General features: G+C 45.9%; 1 long non-coding RNA gene across 1 annotated transcript; it reads right to left on the reverse strand.

The window, feature by feature from the left end:
• Nucleotides 1-12,434: 12,434 nt before the first annotated feature.
• LOC116581283 lies at nucleotides 12,435-15,425 on the reverse strand. The gene is made up of 3 exons (XR_004281986.1): nucleotides 15,221-15,425; nucleotides 14,404-14,856; nucleotides 12,435-12,520 (listed from the first exon to the last, which is right to left on the reverse strand). It is a non-coding gene; the product is annotated as an uncharacterized LOC116581283 (long non-coding RNA).
• Between the last annotated feature and the right edge of the window lie 5,763 nt (nucleotides 15,426-21,188).

The following is a 21,188-nucleotide window of genomic DNA, read 5'->3' on the forward strand; positions in this document are numbered from 1 at the left end:
AAAAATAAAAATCCTTAAGCCGAATTCCAACATAAACAAGTGAACCTGTTTATGAAGTGGATAATGTAACCACACAGAAGGGGGGAAAGGATGAATACGTTAACTTTTGAAAGAGTACTGAAATTTACATATTTGGTCTAATGGAAACAAGCACTACACATACATCTTGGACTCTTCTTAAGAGATTTGGAGTTGGTAAGGGTTTAGGTGTATTAATTCTGAAGTTACTGTGCATGTATTCTAGGATTAAGCCATTGAGTAAATATATTGATATTTTAAGAACGTTTCACTATAAGAGAAGGGACTTACAAATACAGAATTGGGAAAAGCAGCGTTTGGGTGGGTTAGAATTAAAAATATCCCTATTAACTCATCAAAAGACCCACAAGCAATAACATGCCAGTAGTAATTAGCCCACATAGCCTCCCAACCTTGGTTTCTAAATACCTTTTTTCCGACAGAAGGAACTAGGGCTTTTCAAAGAAAGAGAACAGGGAAGAACAGATATCCTGGAACATCTGTGAGTGTGTGTGCATCAGAAAGTAATTAAGAGCTCGTCTCTGCAGTGACATAACATGGTAGAGTTATACAGGAGACAACATATGAAAATAGAGAATAATAGATAGGGAACAGGGAATAGATATAGGGAATAATAGATTATAACACAGTGAATGGAAAGGAATCTGCGAACCATACTGAGATGAAACATATAAATGAACAGGTGAATGAATGAATGAATGGATGGAGGGAAATAATGGAATGTTTTTCTCAACGATAGAAGGTCAGCTAATAAATGTACAAAGGATGAGAGTTAGAAAATCACCACTTTGGAAACACTGATGCAGTAATGGATCCAGGCAAAAATCATCAACAGATTCTAAACTCTTCTAATTATATTGAACGAAAGCTTATTAAGGAACAGGGCATTTACACAGTCTCAAATTATCTCCCAGCAGATTACTTATTAATTACAAAAGAGAAGAGGGTACTTTCTCAGTGAAGAAATCCAATGGACGCCACCTTAATGAGGGGATTACAAAGTATATTGGTAATGATGGTACAAACTGACATCATAGGACTCTTGGTGTGACAATGAAAAAGACACAACATCGTTGGTGTAAGAGTCCAAAAATTCATGATGAAACACTTAGATAAACCCAAACTGAGAAATACTCTTCAAAGCAACTTGGTCTGTATGCTTCAAAAAAGGTAATGATGGGGCACCTGGGTGGCTCAGTTGGTTAAGCATCTGACTCTTGATTTTGGCTCAGATCATGGTCACAGTGTCCTGGGATCAAGTCAGACATTGGGCTCTGTGCTCAGCGGGGAGTCTGCTTGAGATTCTCTCTCTCCCTCTCCCTTTGCCCCACCCCCTCATGCTCTATCTCTCCAAAATCAATCTTTAAAATGGTAAAGTCATGAAAACAAGGGAAGACTGAAAAATTGTTCCAGATTAAAGAAAGCTCAATGCTGTACCTGATCCTGGATTGATCCTTGCCTGGGAAACAAAGCTACTATAAAAACAACACTGGCACAATTAGTGAAATTTGAATATGGACTGTGTATCAGATAATAATATTGAGTCAGTGTCGAATTTTTTTTTTAATCTTATAGTGGTTATACAAAAGAATAGTGTTATTCTTAAGGAATGAACCCTGAGTTATTCAGGGGTAAAGTGACATGAGGTCTTTAACTTAATGTTTCAGCAGAAATAGGAATTAGAATACTAGAAAGATAAAGCAGATGCACTATATGTTGGGTTCTCCAGAGAATCAGAACCAATTAGACATTTGTGATAAGGAATTGGCTCATGAAACTATGGAGGCCACCAAGTCCAAACTCTGAAGTGTGGGCCAGGCACTCTGCTTGGGAATTCCCTCTTGCTTGGGGAAGTAAGTCTTTTGTTCTATCCAGGCCTTCATTTGATTAGATGGGGCTCACCCACGTCATGGAGAGCTCTCTACTTGACTCCAAGTTCAGTTTAAATGTCAGTCTCATCCACAAACAGCCTCCGAGTTGACACATAAAATTAACATAATAAAAAAATAACCATCGCATGAGGCAAAATCTTAACATCTTGTGAATCCACATGAAAGATGTATTTGAAAGGTACGGTGCTCCCCCTTATAACTTTCTCTGGTTAGACCTTTTTTCCAAGAAAAAATATTTTCTAGTTCTCACTTGTATTTCTTCTCTGATTCAGAGGTAATTTAGAAATCACATTGTAACTTTCCAAACATGGTATTTATGATATTCTTGTTATGGATTTTGAGCCACTCACAAGTGGAAACATTCGTCAACAAGAAAAACAAGGGGGGATGTGTGGCTGGTCTGGTGTGGTTTCCTTCCTTTTGGGATCCTGACCCCATGGCTTCCTTGGTTCCCTCCAATGCCTTCAAACAGCATTCTGGGTGGGGGGCTTTTGTTTAATAAATTGGGTTTTGGTATTTTAACCCACCTGTGATAGTTATATTTGGCAGGAAGAGTGGTCTAGGGCAAGCTACTCCATCATACCAGAATGTGAAAGTTGGGCTGGACCACATCTTGTTCCAGTCAGATGAACTAGCAGAAAACTGCTCCCAAAGAAATGCTAGATGAACTAGCAGAAAACTGCTCCCAAAGAAAAAAGAATGTGACACTCAGGACCCTGAGATCCCCTTGAAGCAAAAAGAGCTTTCCTGTTTCTCTAAATCCCCAGAGGCGAGCATCTGTGGGGTCCCAGTAAATATATGGTAGTTTATGAATAAAGGAGAGAATCTGTCAGCCTGGCATGCACACCAAGGTCACCAGGGATGACCTATCATACACCAGTCAGTCTTTTCAATCTGTGAAACACCACCAGTCAACTGTGGTCCAACATTGAGCCAAGAAGCGCCTACCATCGAGAATGATGGATTCCATGACAGGGACTCAACGTGGGGCCGAAACATGGCCTCATCAGCCTGACTTCGACATACAAATCCTTCCCAATGCACCGCCCGGGAATCAAAGAATCTCTCTCCTGACCAAGTGTCGCTCCCGTGAGTCTACAATTCAGTTTTGGAGGAAAAGAGCCAGCATTATTCTTTTGTTCTGTGCCAAACAGTGAAACACAGAAAACACCCCCCTATCCTTCCACGGAGAGTAGGCCTGACAATTAAGATACAGTCTTACAATCATTTAGTATTCACTTACTTTAAATAATAATGAGGGAAAGGCTCTAATGACACAGCAAAGCGTCCCTGATAGGCTACTAAGTGAAATAAAGCAGTTACCAGTAAGTATAGTGTGGCTGCATTTTTGTTATTTAAAAAGGCTATATATGGGGCACCTGGGTGGCTCAGTCAGTTAAGCATCTGACTCTTGATTTCAGCTCAGGTCACGATTTCAGGATTGTGACCGAGCCCCACGTCAGGCCCCATGATGGGCGTGGAACCTGCTTAAGCTTCTCTCTTCCTCTCCCTCTGTCTTAAAAAAAAAAAACTACATATGTGCACAGCTAAGGTTCTGACGAGATATCAAAATATTAACATCTTTTGACCGTGAGATGATAGCTAATAAAAGTTTTCTTCTTTGACTGGTCTGCAATTATAAATGTTTTATAAAAATGTTTCTACTTATGAATAGCAATTTTTAAACGGTCTCGTTCAAAAAGTGCTGCTCTGGCTTCTTCCACAGAAAGGAAGGAAAATGTCCATTTCTTGCGGCTTTGTGAGGGCAAATGCTTCTGTCGGCTGTTCTAGAAGAGAAGGGGGAAGGCGGCGTAGCCTAGGGATGAGAGATTTATGAGGACAGCTGCCAGCCTGGCTGATGATGGGTGATAGGACCCTTGGCGGGCCACATTTCCCTCTAAGGGACAGGAACTACAAGAAAAAAGGAGAGGAACCCCAGCCAGAGAAGAGCCTGCCCTGCTGAGCCCAGCCCGGAGGGAAGGAAGAGGGCTCTCCGCTTCTGGAAGACAGGAAAAAGACAGCCTCTGCTGTGACTCGAGCTGCTAATTACCCACAGACACCATGAGCAATGACCTGACCCTACGCAGAGCAGGAATCAGGACCCATTTGGCGGACAGCGACAGTTTCCTCCCTGCCACAATTGCTTCCTGTGCCACCCTGTGGAAATGGCTTTCCCTAAGCTTCTCAGCTTCTCTGCAGATGTGGCACGTTATTATGGAAACTGCAGGGGCAGGTGGTTTTGTATCAGGGACCTGGGTCTGCACACAATCTCTTCGGAGGAGTCCGCTCTATGGGAATGGAAGAACAGCCCTCCTGAAGATGCTGGGTCTGGGTCAAAAGATCTCTACCACTCTTGTTCACTTTCACCTTCCCAGTCAGAGCCCCCAATCCCCATCAAAGATCGTCCCATTGTGCCTTGAGCAGCCAATCCTTTAGAACCAGGTGGGCAGGGCTGAATTCTGCTTCTGTTTCTTAGAGCTGTGTGACCTTGGGGAAGGCAGCTAACTTCTCTGAGCTTCACTCCAGCCACTCATAAGTTCAGCTGGTTAACATTTATAGCTAACGTGAATAGGTACTAATCTGTTCAGTCCTCACCCCAGCCCATGAGGTAGCTGTGTATAGTCTGTCCACATCTTAGTGACAAGGGAGCTAAAATTCAAATGGTTCTAGAATCTCCCCTCACCCATGTCCTCAAAGCTAGATGGTCTTCTGCAAGCCTGCTCTCTTCATGCAAGGCTAAACCAGCTTTCTTAATGAAAATCACACTTTCTCTGTACTGTTGTTGCAAAGAGAAGGGAGATAATATTTGAGGAATATTATCTGACAGGGTCCTCACAGAAAATTATTCTCAATAAATTCTTGTTCATGCATTTGCTGGCTAATGCAAATGTAGGCATCTACGCAACCAGACAAAGAGATTCTAGGACCAACAAAAAGGTAAGTTCTCATCAATCCATCAAGACAAGGTGTCACTGCGTAGCAGCGTCTCTGGAACGGTCCCCTGCCTGGGAATTCCTCGCCATAGCAACATCTCATAGACCAGTGGTTTCCCATCCAAAGTCCTGCCAAACAATATTTTTATATGTATATGGGCTGTGGTTGAAAAAGAAATGAAATAAAGCCAACTTCTTGAAGCTATGTTTGTAGCTTGCAAATAAGGGACCAGGGTGGCTCAGATCTCACAAGGATGCATTGCTGGTTGGTGTTGGTCTACGCTGGTGACTACAGGGGGCCCTCTAAGTGACTTTTCCATTCGAGCCACCACCTCTCATCCCTCCTGGTCATCCCCAGTCACAGGGCTTTGGAGCAGCGAATGTGAAGAGAGACAGGGAGGCAGTGAGGGGTCACTGGCAGTTAAGCCCCATAGGAAGAAACACACCCAAAGTCATTACTGCCCAACTGGAAAGGCTCCCTTGGAGACCACTCGCCATTTTAAGTGGGGCTTCCTCCCGTTGGTTCCAGAAGGCAGAAGCATCAACTGAAATACATATGTCATATTTTACCAGACATGGTAATTCAGGGAGCTAAGGCTTTGTGATTGTGACAAAACCCTATATTTCAACAAAGTATCTCTTCATTTCCCTGGTGGGTACCCATGCCAGCATGTTCCAGAGGTTAAGAGCTACTGTCTTTGGCTGCACTTGTGATCGGTGGCTAATCAAGGTGACCAAAGTCACAAGTGAGCCACTCAGACCATTTGAGCTTCCACTCAGCAGACCTTGCCATAGGTTCTCTTTGAAACTCCCTTTCATGCACTCTTCTGTCCTTTGTCCTGCATTCAGTGGAGGCTCTGAGGGGATGAGATCTGTCGTAACCCCTCCCTCACCCACAGTGATGACTCAGGAACAGCAAGGACAGATCAAAAGCCCAGCTCCCTCCATAATAAGCACCCCACTCTTCAGAATAAGTCCACATCTGATTATAGGACCAGACTGCATCAGGCTGGTTGATTACCTGGACCAGCTGGAAGCACCATAAAGATAAGAATAGGGGCAGAAATAGATCCAAACCCCAACAGAAAGAATGCAGCATTCAAAACTGCCTCCTTACAAAACCTGCTCCTTGTTTAATCCTAGGCCAACAGGCTCTATACAGAGAACTTGTCTTACGCCATCCCTACAAATTTTGCAAGAATCTCTGTAAGATGGTTATCATCGTCCCATCCTACAGACAAGTTAACTAAAACCCAGAGAGCTTGAGCTAAAAGTGCCAGGTTGGAATCTAAACACCTCCCAGCACAGTACCTTGTGTGCTGGTGAATTCTCATTAAGGGAATGCATCACTTCAAATTCATGCTTGTTTCCTGAAACCTCACCGCCCCCAGATGCTGCCTTGTTCCAGGACTGAGGGCAGGCTCAAAGCAGGAGATAGAGCAAGAGTTTGGGAAGCCAGAAGATGTTAGGAATATAGATGCCAAGTGGGCCGACGTCAGCAACAGACCTCCAGTCACCAATGGTGCCGGTGTGGGACTGGTGACCACTGTCCTTGGTGCTGACCACAGGTCAAGGGTAGAGCAGGCAGAACCAGACGGAGGCTCAGGAAGGATCACTCTGCCAGGGGACAATCATACTCCAATGGTCTCTGTGTTCTCCTACTGTTTCTGAATTCACGGAGAGCACAGAAAAGGGTCAAGTCTAATCCATTAAAATGGTAACAATCCATCGGAAGCCAACCCAGAGCCAATCTTTTCAGACAGTCGCATGCCTTGTTCTGTGCTTGTATTAACCAGGATACTTTCTGTGACATCTCACAGGTCACCAAGGAAATCCTGCAGCCCACCTCTGTGAGCTGTCCTGGTCCAAGGATTTTGGTTGTCCTGGTCTGAACCACATGCCCACTGCTTGGACTAATGACTGTCACATAGGGTAAAATACAGTGACCCAGCGTGAGTTACATACTCACCCCCTTAACCCAAAGGGACTAAAACCATGGGTGTTCTCTCCAAATAACAGGGGTGCTGTCTGGGTTGACCAAACAGAAGCACTCATGGCTAGGATGAATGATGAAGAGGGCCCTTTTCAATCCTGGGCTCCTGCATGAGGCTCTGGTTAGCAGAGAAAGGTATAAACTCCTAAAGTCATGGAAGCCTCTGAAAATGTCACTAGGCTCCTCCTGTTTCTTTACTGGAGAATTTTCGATAGGCTCTCTGTGGACTATGAAAAAGAAATTAATCTGCTTTGCTGGGAGTTGAGCCACCTTCTACGATATGAATCAACCTTCCCATGTCCAGGCTTGAACCACGCATTCCCAATAAACCAGTCAATATTCTGTTCCATAAAGACCCTTTGTACCTTCCCATCTCTGAGCTTTTTCACCATGTGGTGGCCTTTACGTAGAATAACGTTCTTGGTTCTCCTGACATCTACCTGGCAGTGTCCGTCTTCCTTCCCTAACCAGGAAGGTGGGGGGACAGGACACCTGACCCCTCCTTAGATGACAGCAGGTCACCTCTTGCAGAAAGAAACCCTAACCCTGGCCCCAGTTGCTCCTTACTGTCTACTCTCCTCTGTACCCACCACTGGTATTCCAAGTGCCGGATGGCTTAGCCCCAGGGAGATCAGAGGATCTGTCCTTCAAAGCCAGTCCTTACCACACGGACCAATAACCTCCTCTCTCCCTTCTGAAATCCCTAAGCACGACTTTATGCCACGTGCCGGTTTGTTGATCAAAAACAACATGAGGCACGTAAAGCCTCCATGCCGGGCCTCTGCCATTTTCAGCAATCAAAAATAATAATCACCATTATTGTCATTGTAACAGAGCCCACTTCCCCTGCTAAGTGGGACAAACATTTGCTAAGCAAACAAACGAATGGAGATGTGAAATGAACAGAGAGGAACGCAGTAACAGGAACGGTGGGAATCGTAGCACGGGTGTGTGTGCCTTATTTTCATTTTTAAATTTAGACCTATTTTTTTTTTTTTTAATGAAAATCCTCCAAAACTTGAAAGGACTCCTTCTAGAGGTTTTACCCATTCGATGTGCCTGAGTCACTCCATTTATCAATGGCATCCTGTTTGTTCCACGAAAAGCAGCATCCTACCTTTTTTTGGCCCATTTTTTCACAAAGTTACACAGGGCTTCAGGCCTCATGAGAGCTACTGAGGCAGGAAAGGGGAAGAAAGACACAGGGAAGAACCAGTGTTGCTGATGACCAGAGGGGCCGGCCAGCTGGGTGACTTGCTTCCAGAGGCAGCAGACAAACCCTGGCCTCGGCACCTCCCAAACCCCGGAGCCTAAAGGTCCAGTGGAAAGTATGCAAATTCACAAATGTCACTGTCCTCAAATGCCAATGATCTAGTCTCCCTGTGATGGGTCTGGAACAATGCCACAGATCTCACAAATGTCTAAGACATAATAAGTTGAGCAATCGTTCTACTCACACATCTCTATGGAAGGGACCATTCACTGGCGATATCTTCTGTTTTTAAGAATTTATTAATTTATTGGAGAGAGACAGCAGGAGTGCACACAAGAGTGGGAGGGGGCGGGAGAGAGGGAGAAGCAGGCTCCCCACTGAGCTAGGAGCCTGACTCATGGCTCAATCCCAGGACCCTGGGATCATGACCTGAGCCGAAGGCAGACGCTTAACCAACTGAGCCACGCAGGCGCCCCCACAGTTTCTATCTTAAAAGCAATATACATGTGCATGTCATTATAAATGTTAAATATATATTTACATGTATTTCATGTAAGTCATTTTTTATATTTATAATTATATAACACATAATTTTATTATTCTATCTATATATTTATGCCTACATTTATATCATATTGTGTAATGTATTGCGTAAATATATGTGCAATACATTATTACATATGATTACATATGTAACCATATATATGATTTCATTTATTATCATTTATAGGATTTTACATGATTTCTGCCATGTTGGGATTTTATCTTAAAGCCTCCGTTGTACGTGGGTGAAGGATGTGCCTGTCCCTTGCTCGCACTCATAACTCCACCCAGGAGCAGACGACACGCGGTGACGTGGAGGACATACTGGCGTGTTTCAGCTACCGCAAGAAAGCATGAACCGTTCATCCGAGCGTCCGCATTTTCATTTCCGCGTCAATGAGAATTTATTTTCCGTCTCCACAGACCCCAAGCACCGGCCTTTAGTTGAGAGTTTGGGAGCAGGTGAGCTCTGATGGGACGTGCCGTAGTAATCACAGACGACCAGCCGGGGAATTTGCTAAGCTGGGACGGATTAGCACAAGCTGCCACGCTAACTTGTTACAAACTCCTTTCCTGATAATAACAGGGAAAGGAGACCCAGACTGGAAATTTTTGGCACGCAAATTAGCTTTAACATAGGACTCACTTTTTTTTTTTTTTTTGTAAACATAGAAAGAGGGGAAGGGAAAGCAACCCCAAAATCATTTAAAAGCTCTCTTAGGAAAGGCATAGACAGGAGCTTCCTGGTGTGGTGGCGAACCCTACCTCTGGTACATGGCGGCCTCAGGATCTCCCCCACTGAAGCATCTTCGTGCCCACACATGGCTGCCATGTTGGTTCTCATCAGGGGCCGCCCCACTGTGCCTGTTGACAAACATTCTGGGCGAGTCAGGGTGATGAGATCCCTTGGTATGGGGAAGAGGAATGATAATGAGGTACAGAAGAGCCAGGATGCCCATCATGATTCCTAGCATCCTGGAGAAAACAAGCTCCCCTATATCCATTGCCTTCCTGGCATTTGAGTCATTCTTGGAAGCTTACAAACAAACACAGCCCCTGGTTTAAAAAAAAAAAAAAAAAAAAGCTGGGGGGGGGTGTACTATTCATTGCTGAAGTTTCAGTCGTTAATACTGGAATGGAAGACAAGACCCATGGGTTCAGAGTCAGGCTTCCTCCCTGAGGGGGTGCCTGCACACATTTCTTCATCTCCCTCTGCCTCGGTTTCCCTTTCTGGGCAGTGAGGATAATGGCACCTACACCATAGGTTTTGTCAAGACTCACATTCAAAATTATAAGAAAGCATATCTCAGTGGCAGACACAAAGAGAGTCAATAAACCCCAGGTCATAACCCTACTGATGTTATCTGTCAATTATCTGACAGGCAAACCAGCTCTAGGTTATAACAAACAGTATGGAACTAAACGGTCTAGCTGTAGAGTACAAAATTGGGGGATGTGGGGTACTAGGCGTCTTCTAGATGGACAACAGCAGCTAGCCACTACCTACTTAGTTACTAGACTTTGAGGCAGCCTCGGTCCCACTGGCGCCCCCCACAGGAAAACTCCAGACACTGTGTTAGCCCAAAGCATTATTCACACGGAGTTCAGGCTCGCCAGTACTGAGGCAGAGGGGTCTACGTCTCTGATGGAAATTCAGATGAGCTTTGTGCTTCTCAGGACACAAATCTACAAAGGGTAGATTTGGAAACTTCATAAAATACATTACTCAAGCTCCTCTTTATTTTGTTATTTTCTTCCAGTTCAAACAAGTCCCAGGGGAGAGCCTTACTCTCTTTTTCCCCAGGTTTCTAACTGGTAGGGGTGCTTTCAGCTTCTCTTTGATTACTACACAACACACACACACACACACACACACACCTACAAAAATACACAAAACCTAAAAAAATTAGCACAGATGGTGCTCAATATCACTGATCATCAGGAAAATGCAAACTGAACCCACAACGAGATCAGCTCACACCTATGAGAATGGTTGTCATCGTCATCGAGAAGGCAACAAGTGTGGGCGAGGAGGCGGAGAAAAGGGAACCCTTGTGCACTGCCAGTGGGAGCCTAAACTGGTTCGGCCATTCTTCAAAAGATTAAAAATAGAACTATCATATGAGCGAGCAATTCCACGTCCAGGTCCCTAGCCAAAGGAAATTGAAAACAAGATAGCCAACTCCCATTTTGCAGCATTATTCTCAATAGCCAGGACATGGAAACAACCCAAGGGTCCATCAGCGGATGAATGGATAAAGATAGGATACATACACAGTAGGATATTATGCAGCCATGGGGGGGAAAAAAACAACAGGAAATCCTGCCATTTGTGACAACATAGATGAACCTTAAAGACATTATGCTCAGTGTGATAAGACAGAGAAAGACAGATATTCTATGAGATCCCTTCTATGTGAAATTAAAAAAAAACCAAAAACCCAGAATGGAACAATAAGCACCGGAAACTCAGGGGATGAGGAAGGGGAGAGATGTTGCTGAAGGGTACATGCTTGCAACCAGCAGATAAAATGAGACCTGCAGATCTAATACACAGTGTAGTGACTATAAGCAACAGAACTGTTTCCTAAACATTCAACCTGCTAAGAGACGAGATCTTTAATATTCCTAACACACAAGAAGATGTGGCAATTTTGTAACACGATAGAGGCGTTCGCGAATGTCATATTGCAACATAAATGTATCAAATCAACATGTTGTATACCTTAAACCCAAACCACATTACGTGCCAATTATATCTCAATTTTTAAAAAGCATATTAGGATCTAAAAACGTCTCTCCTGAATGCAGACAGAGCGCCGACAGCCGCGGGCTTCACCCCGACCCCCACCCCAGCACGCAGGGCTTCTCAGTGAGCATGCCTGAAGCCCAGAGCCCAGGAAAGGGCTCCCTGGCTGGTTCCCCGTGGCTGTGTCTTTGTTCACACTCTCAGCCAGTCCCCCTGCTTGCCTTTCCGCACACACGGTCATTCACCTGGTCAGTTTCCAGGGGCTGCTGACATCCCGCCCAGCACGGTCATCCTCTGTCTCCCCTTCCGGCTCAGGGACCCCTTCATGTGTCTCCTCCCCGCATGCACTGTGATTTCCTGAGCTGGTTCTGTGCTCCAGCGTGATGCCCCACAAGGCCCAGCCCAGGCTATGACTTTTCTGAACATCTTCTTAGGTCATGGGACACCTCAAGGTTTCTACTGCTAAAGCAGGGATTGTGTCCTGAAAGCAACCTCAATATGGAGTTATGTTTAAGTGATGTAAAAAGTACAAGTCCCTTCAGCTCTCAACCAAATACCATCTTACGGTTTTCTCCTAAGTGATTAAAATGCCAGGAATATTCCCTTTTGGAGGTCTAGGACCCATTATCATGCATTCCATAAGGGTCCGGGGACATGCAACTCTTTGCCTGGATTCCATATATTTGGTTTCTGCTCGCCCCAACCTGACGTCCGACCAGCTTGGCCCTTGCCCTCCCTTGGCCCATTTCCATCAGCACCATCCCCCAAATCCCAGCTCTGTACCCTCTGAGACCCCCCTTTTATTGTCAAGAGGGCTGTTGTAGAAATCACTTTTTCCAGATTGTTCCACTTCTTTGCCTCCATTGGGACCTACAGGACCCACTGCTGCCCCAACCTTCTTGAGTGGGGGATGGTTCCCTTGCCCCAGCTCCCCAATAGAGTGTGAAAGAGAGAGAGAATTGGCCAACCCACCACCACCACATCAAGACAATTGTTCCAGAACAACAAACCTCGACACTTGGCAGCTCTTGCCATCTGTTTCCACCAACCTCGAGATCATTCTTCATGTTCCCAGCATCCATGAGCTTGCAACGTTGTCACGGGTGTTTCTGGAGGGCAGGCTCCCGGTCTTCCTCTTTGCTCCCCTCTCCCATCATCCTAGACGATTTCAAAATCCTTGTTAAGAACCTAATATCCTGGCTCCGATCACCTGGAATTTCTAGTTTCATACTTATGCTACTGGAAGGCTCTTCAATCCCATCATGTCTGTCTTTGTTCGGCCTGTGGCCAGGATTGCTAGCTGGCAAGATCCACAGTCCCCTCCTCTGCTTGGACACACAGCTAGACCACATTTCCCGGGCTCCCCTGAGGCTAGAGTCACGTGAATGAGCTATAGAGCTAAATGAAAGGGATGTGTGTCATGCTGAGGCCTGGAAACTTCCACCCAGGTTCCTTCATGACTGTGGGCTCCATGGAATTAAAAGGATCCCTGGACCCACTAGGATCTAGGCTATGTGTTGAAGACAGCAGAGTGTCTCTGTGAGTAGGACTTCTCAAATGCCACTGCAGGAAAGGCTTCTCCTCCCAGTGCCATCACATGTGCAAGAAGTGGTCTATTGTGTTTGAATCTGATCTATCATAAAGACTGCAGTTGGACCCATTCATCTCAGGGGTCGAGCCCTGTTGATTCTCTTTGAGCCGTATCTTTTGGACCAACCCCTCCCTCCCGGACCCACTACTGCCCCCATAAGGTTCAGCCTTCACCGTCTCTTCATAGGGTTTATCGCGATGGCCTCTGAGCAGTCTCTCTGCCTTCAGTGTCTTGCCTCTGACCTCTCTCCTTTCACTAAGAATCAGGTTCTTAAAACAAAAAACGGATGCTTCTTCTCGTACCTCTAGAAGGCCTCAGTGCTCACACACTCAATTTCATACACACGTGGCAGGGCACTCAAGGTTGCACATGGCCTTGCCCTAAAACACTTCCCCAAATCCATTTGTCTTGGGACCAAAGCAAAGGCACTGTCCCTCATGGCCACCTCCACTTATAGGATTCCTTCACCCCACTCTAGATTTGCCATATATAGAAGCCCTTCTTGTCTTTCAATTTCCAAGTGTCCTTCAAATATGAACTATCACCAGATCTTTCGTTGGGAATGAATCATTCCTTCCTCTACCATTGATGTGATCTGGTATTTCTCCATTATCTCTTCAAAGTGTGCATATGTCTCTCTGACCAAAATAAGTATTCCTTGGATGGGTTACATCATTGTGTTCATTTTTCTAGTCTCTCAGCTCTCATGCTATGCCCAAGACCTAGCACATGCTTCACAGATAACTGGGAAAGAAGAACACCAAATCCTAGGAAGTGAGAGGAGGAAGGAAGGAAGGAAAAAGAACAAGAGGAGGAGGAAGAGGAAGAAGAAATATGTAGGTCTGCAATTTGAAAGGCTCCCCTTCATAAGCCTGAAGGCCAGGTCCCTCCCTAACAGGCAGTGGAGACTGGACATAAGGACTTAGCAAGCAAATCACCTCTGTAAGCCTCCATCTCCTCATCCAAGAGAATGATGTCCAAAACACCAACTCTGTAGGGTTACGGAAAACTTGAACTACAGTCCAGCCTGCAGCGAACACGCAATAAAAAGCCCCCACTGATCCTAACTCTCAAGATCGCTCTGGAAAGAGGCAGGGACTGAAATTTCAAGGCGTCACCCCTATGATGTCACTTGCCATGACTTCCCTGGTAATTACCACCAAGGAAGCCTGCCTTTGCTGGCATGCCCCTGTCCCCTAAATGCCCTCCATCCCTGACACTCAATCCCACGATCCCCGCAATATCTTACGTGCAGATCAAGAGGACCTTCCCGATGGGTTTGATGGGATCCTTACCATGAGGTTATCAAAAACCATTTTCTTAACAGAGACAGCGTAAGTCGGCCAGTGGCATCTGGAAGCTCTATTTCTTAAGCAGCCAGAATCCCAAACCGCAGTTGCCCCGACCTTGCCCCACATGTCTGCAGGTGCGTGGGGATCCCAGCTCTTACCTGCCTCTGGTGTGGTCTGCCTCTGCCTCGAGTTGGGTCTGCTGGAGGCAGCTTCTGGCCTCTTCTGAAGTCTGCCTTTCTTCCTCACCTTAACTATATACGAAGACGGAAATTTTCATTTGTACGTTTGTTTTTCTTCCCTCTTACACCTGCCACCGTGGCCTCGTTCAGGGGCACAGGCTGACGTTGGCCACGGCTCTTTGTAATACATGTTGGTGAGATATAGCATGGCACCCCCTCTCTCCGAGGCCTTTTCCCCGGTCTTCAGGTGAGATGTCTGCTCCCCTCAACCCACTGGCATTTCCTGCTGGGGGCAGCAGGGCTAGCGGAGGTCCCCGAGGTCATGACCTGCCTGGAGGGGACCCCTGCCAACTTCAAGTCCGTGCACTCCTCTGAGCGTCGCCTCCAAATGCCTCATTCTCTGCCTGCAACTAACCATCGTCCGTTTTCTCCCTGGAAGGACAATCCAAACAGAGAAACAATTAGCTTGAGAGCAAGAGCACACAGTTTACACCAGGCTTTCCTTGTGCATTCCTCGCTCTTTCTACTTTACCCATGATTTGTGCCTTGACACCCCCTGTATATAGAAAGCTCTGTATGTACACACACACACACACACACACACACACCCCAATGAAACAGACACATTGATGGATGTCCACTTATTTTTCTGTCATTCACTTAGTAACATGTCTTCTTCCAAACCATAATAGCTAGTAGTTTGTAGATTGTGTCTCGCAGGGGAGGAAATATATTAGAAATGGTCTTGCTCTGCATAATCTTTTCCATGGTACCATTTAGGAGGAAAGATATTTACCCATTTACCTGCTCCCTGAGGAGAAGGGCGTCATCTTTGGATAGAATGTGGGGTCAGGGAGACGAAGGGACGGAGGCTCATTTGTTCCAAATGCAAACGTGGCCATTTTCCAGGAAGTAAGTTGACCTTGCGAATTTCACCCAGACACAACATTTTGTGGGAGCTCCAGGATCCTTGCTGTCTTCTTTACTGACATTTTCCTGCTGTGAGGAATCCTAAATTCCTTTGGACTTCCAAGAATCATTGTGCATGTCCGGGATCTTGCCTTCTTTCCTCCTCCTCCCGTTCACGGAGTCATCACGTGACGCTCTAGTGAAGCAGGTGCATCGGGGCAGGCTAACTTGAGCTGAGGTCCCGTGTCTGCACTCCAGTATCTACACGTGGAGGGGAAGGTGGGGTGCGAACAGGGCTAATGACTGATGCAGAGATGGGATCCCAGGGCAGGGGCATCAGATAACAAGGCTGTAGGAACACATGGTAAAAGCAGTAACTCTGAGCTATGTCCAGAAAGCTGAGCAGGAGTTTCTGGGTGAGGTAGGTAAAGGGCAATTTAAGCAGAGAGAAGAGGACATACAGCAGGACATGTCCAAGCAGAGTTTGCCGGTGCTGGGGGAACCACAGAGACCTCCAAGATTCCACCTGCATCAAAAGAGCAGAGGGAAAGAAACCATACTTAAAGAGAGAGAGAGAGAGAGACTTCTATTCGTTTGGCAAGCACTTAATGAGCACCCACTGTATGCCCTACACCGTATTCAAGCATCTGACCACTGATACAACCTCCCTGAGTGATTTTATTTTAAAGATTTTATTTATTTATTGCACAGACAGAGATCATAAGTAGGCAGAGAGGCAGGCAGAGAGAGAGGAGGAAGCAGGCTCCCCACCGAGCAGAGAGCCCGACATGGGGCTCGATCCCAGGACCCTGGGACCACGACCTGAGCCGAAGGCAGAGGCTTTAACCACTGAGCCACCCAGGCGCTCCCCTGAGTGATTTTAAAGAAGGTATGGGTCCCAGGGCACCTGGGCGGCTCAGTCAGTTAAGCATCTGTCTTCAGGCCATGAGATCAGGGTCCTGGGATCAAGTCCCACATTGGGCTCCCTGCTCGCAGGTGACCTGCTTCTCCCTCTCCTCCTTGCTCATGCTCTCTTTCTCTCTCTCAAATAAATAGTTTAAAAAATAAAATAAAAAGTAAAAAGAACGTATGGGTCTCCAGATGGCAAATCCTGGCGTGGAAGCTAGGTCATCTACCAGACACCTACGTCCGCGTCACTTAGACAAGAGGCCATGAGAGGTTCTATGTCAAGGCTGCAGAGCACAGTGGCTTGGAATGCTGGGTCTGCAGCATGGGTCCAAGGTCCAGCAGCCTCAGTCCCTAGCTGCGACACATTGCAATTCCTCTCTTCATCCGTCTCTTAACCCGATTCGAAGGTAATAATGGCACCTCCCTCTGGATTCTTCTTCTTAAGCACCCACAAAACTCCTGGCAAGGAAGGAAGCACTGTGTGCTTTCTGTATATATTAGTTTGTTAACTAAATAAATTGGGTTTTATTGGAAAGCATATTAAAAAGCGGTCCCTGCCTTCAGGAGCTGAGGATAAGAATTATCACCTGATTCCGGAGGAGAGGAGCTATTCACAAATCCTGGCAATAAAAACCGAGCTGCACCTCCAAATAAAAGAGACTTGCCCTGGTTCTCAAATCACAGCTGCTCTTGAAAACTGCTAATTTGGGGAACCTGGGAGAAGTCGGTCCCCTTCCAGACTAATCTTCCTTCATAGCAAAAAAAGTAACAATTCGGAGGCTTTGCTTGGGGAGGAGAGAAATAACAAACCGTGAGGGTTACATTGTGTCTCTGGCCGCAGACTATTTTCTACAAGGATAAAAACCATCTTAAATGTCCTCTGTGTTGCCTCTGTGTTCTCTCTCCCCGTTCTTCAGGTGGAGCAAACTTCACAGCTTTCCAGTTTAAAATAAAGCATTTGGGGGCATCTGGGTGGCTCAGTTGGTTAAGGGTCCGACTCTTAACTTGGGCTCAGGTCATGATCTCAGGGTCATGAGATCGATCTCCAAGTCAGGCTCTGCACCAGGTAGGGAGTTGGCTTCAGATTCTCCCTCTCCCTCTGCACCTAACCCCCTCCAAAAAAATAAATAATAAAATGAAATAAAACTTTCAATGCCGAGTAAAAATCAGACGGTATTTACAGTTGCTCCTGGTTAGTTTGGATATGAAGTTGTTTTTTAGAAATCAAAAATCTCCTTTTCTCTTTTACCTCTTGGGTCAGGTACCAATAAGGGTGAGGGGAAAACATAGGTTGACCAATTCCCAATAGTTGCTCTCACAAAAATACCAGCTGTTACGTTTTCTGTTTGTCAGCTCCAGGGCCAAGAGGCGGCTTGGATTATCTACCCAAATAGCAGGAGAGGGAAAGGGATGTTCATTTCCTTCAGCAAATGTGGTTGACCAACTTCTTAAACCAAGGGTCCAGGACAGAGTCAAGCCTCCTCTTATCATTGAAGATGCTAGATCCGGTCTCACTTAGTGCTGTTTCTAAGGGTCTCGGGGAGATGTTGCTGGGCTGTGTCGGTCCCCAGGGTAAGAGCACTTGGCATGTGGGGAAGGGGTCCCAAGGTTAAGGTCCTGGCATGCCAGGGTTTCGCCCTCATCCTGCTGGGTTTGGATGGACAGAGCTGTCCTTTTCTTTATGTCCTTTATCAGGAGAGGGAAGAGGTGACCATGACGATATCAGGAGTTAACGACATGCTCTAATCATGCTTGGTTCTTGGGTTGGCCCCTGATTAGGACTACCAGAAGGAAGGAAGGGGGGAAAGAAGCCAAGCTTTCCGGCCAGGGGCAGAAGAAGGTAGATATGTAAGCTAACCATTATCTGTCTTAGCTGGCTACCAGAAGAAGACATTATATACACTCTTTAACCCAAAATGCAGGTTTCTGAGGGTTACAGCAAATAAGCTTTGAACCTCAGCCTCCATACAAATTAGAAATTCTCACCTCCCCCTTGCCAGGAGTCCTGTCTAAACATCCCTGCCTCCTGTGAGCCCAGAATTAGGTCCCCTTTGCAGCCCACTAAGAAAAAGCTCTGCAAAGCTACCCTTTCAAAGGGTGATCCCTTACCAGCCACAGAGGGACACAGCCTGGATGGAAGGATACTGTTAAATATGAGTTTGATTTAGTGGCTCTGATTTTATCTTTTGTACTGTGCAAAGAAAAAAAAAAGGCAGTAATGTTTTATCCACAGTTACATGGCAAGCATATTGTACACTTCAATTAGATTCCCTTTATCTAGCACATCCTGCCTTAAGTGAAATGATGCCTTGTGTTTCTCCATCCCCAGGCAGGCACACGCAGCCCCTGTTGAGGGCTCCAAGATGCTTTATTAAACAGAAAATTAATATAATGCTATTGTCTCAGCTGGCAGCTTCATGAGAGTTAAAGACTTTGCAGTATTTTATTATCAGAACCAAACCCCAACTTCTGGGACTGGCAACAGGAGACTTTACCCAGATATGCTTGGCCCAGGGGGACACTGTGTTAAGTCCCAAGGGGAAGGTTTGGCTACAGCCACACGATGCTGAGATTATAAAAACTGAGCCACAAGCCCAGCTCTTTCCCCGGAAAGATCAAACGGGCCTTCACATGATGTATAAACTGAAGAGATATGGAGGATTTGTGTAGATTCCACCTTTTTACTCAATAAACGTTTAAATGGGTCCCATCTATGCCAGGCTCTGTAGGTCCCCAGCGGAGGGGAAAGAGCTGCACTCTGGCCTACAAGGAGCCCACCGTCTAATAAGGAGAAAATTGGGCAACAAAGCATTGTAAAACCAAAGGCACATGGCAGACCCTGTTGTCGTTATCATGGCCTCAATATTCAATCCCTTCTCCCTTTTTTCTTGCTGGCAGGTGCCAATAACCAGGTTTGGCGGAGGGATGTGCCCAACTGTATACCCATTTTTTTCAGCTTCTTTTGCAGCTAGCTAGGATTGGGCAAATAACATAATTCTAGACAATTAAATGTTTAAGGAGAGGCCCAGTGGCAGATTGTGGGATCACTTTTCCTCTCTTGAATGAAGAGGACAGACAGGGCCAGTGCTGCCCTTTGGCACTGAACATAGATGTGATGTCTGGTGCATGGGCAGCCCTGTTGTAACCATGAGGTGAAAAGCATAGAAATGAGAGTTAACATGAAAAGAATGGCAGAGCACCAGGACAGAAAAGGTCTGGCCTCCTGGTGACAAGATTGAAAAGTCAATACCAATTATCACCCAAACCTGGATGATCTGTTACATAAGAAAAAAAGGACCTTTTTTTTTTTATTATTCTTTAAGCCATTCTGCATCTAGTTTTCTGCTACTTGTATAGCCACATATAATCCCAGCAGATACTGGGATATAGGTTACCGAGAAAAGCATAATTACTTTTGAGGTGGGAAAGGTGAATGGGAGGTAGGACTTCTTCCTTGAGAGGATATACTTCTTCCTTGGAATGACATTTTATTTTTTTAAAGATTTATTTATTTATTTTAGAGAGAGAATGTGCCCTAGTGGGGTGAGGGGCAGAGGAAGAGAGAGAGAGAGAGAGAATCCCAAGAAAGCTCGCCTTGGAGCTTGGAGCTCAATAGGGCTCCCTCCCGTGATTCTGAGATCACGAACTGGGGGAAAACCAAGAGTCAGGTGCTCAACCACCTGAGACAGGTGCCCCATAGAGAATGACGTTTTACATCAAGTTCCTGTGAACACAGGAGTCCCCTGGGGCGGGGGAGGAGGTGTGCAGAAAATCCGGACACTAGGTAGAGGGAGCAGCGGGTGCTTCAGGGTAGCATGGGTGGCAGGAAAGGGAAGGTGTGAGACGATGCTGTGTGAGGACGGGAACATAAGAGGATGAGCCGCTGGGGAAGTCAGTTCAGGAAAGTAATGAAGGTTTCAAGCGGGTGCGTGATGTGATGGGTTAGAAAGACAATCACATGGAAAGTTGGCTGGTCCTGCTCTTGGGGTCCCAGGGAAGCGAAGCTTTAACATTTCCTGAGGTCCAGATGACTCCGCAAGACCTCAAAGCGTGGGCTCACTTTCTGCCTGAACACACACTGTACCTCTGCTTTGTTCAAGAAAATAACCAAACAGGAGCCTTCTGAATATAAAAAATAAGAAAAAGGAAGAAACCACCATGGTTCCCATAAGATTAAAGTCAGACAGCCCTGCATACACCAGAAACTTCAGACAAGGTCTGCTACTTTCTGAAATGCCCTTTGTTTAATAATTTGTAACATTTTTTGTAAAAAGATACATAAAGAGCTCTACACCAAATGTTCCTTTGATGGAGAACTCCCCCCCCTTTTTTTTTTTTAAAGATTTTTATTTATTTATTTGACAGAGAGAGATCACAAGTAGGCAGAGAGGCAGGCAGAGAGAGAGGGGGAAGCAGGCTCTCCACTGAGCAGAAAGCCCAACGCGGGGCTCGATCCCAGAACCCTGAGATCATGACCTGAGCCGAAGGCAGAGGCTTAACCCGTTGAGCCACCCAGGCGCCCCAGGCAGGGCACTCCTTTCTTTGCGAAAATTGTGTACTCTGGACAGCTGTCCTAAGTTGGGCTCAAAGAAAACCCTCTTCCTTTCTTTCAGAAATTCTAAAAAGTTTCTTCCTCTTGAGTTGACACAGAGGATAACTGCAATGGAACACGCAGGAAAAGGGACGAGGTTGGGAAGGTGGTTCTAGGAAGATCCGTTTGGGTACAATTTTCTAATGACCTGGAACTATACTCCAGAGCTATACTCCCCTATAGTATATAGGGTTGAACAATATTTGCATTTCAAGCCTGGTGCCTAGGCGACCTTACTTAAACTTTCACTCACGGGGTGAGGTGTTACGTCCCCATTTTAGACATGAGGAGACTGAGGGTAGGAAGCCCAACGACTGTCCAAGTTGGCACAACAACAGACAGGAGGTGTGGTTCC

Source organism: Mustela erminea, chromosome 20, assembly GCF_009829155.1.
Source record: "Mustela erminea isolate mMusErm1 chromosome 20, mMusErm1.Pri, whole genome shotgun sequence".
In the NCBI taxonomy this organism is placed as follows: Eukaryota; Metazoa; Chordata; class Mammalia; order Carnivora; family Mustelidae; genus Mustela; species Mustela erminea.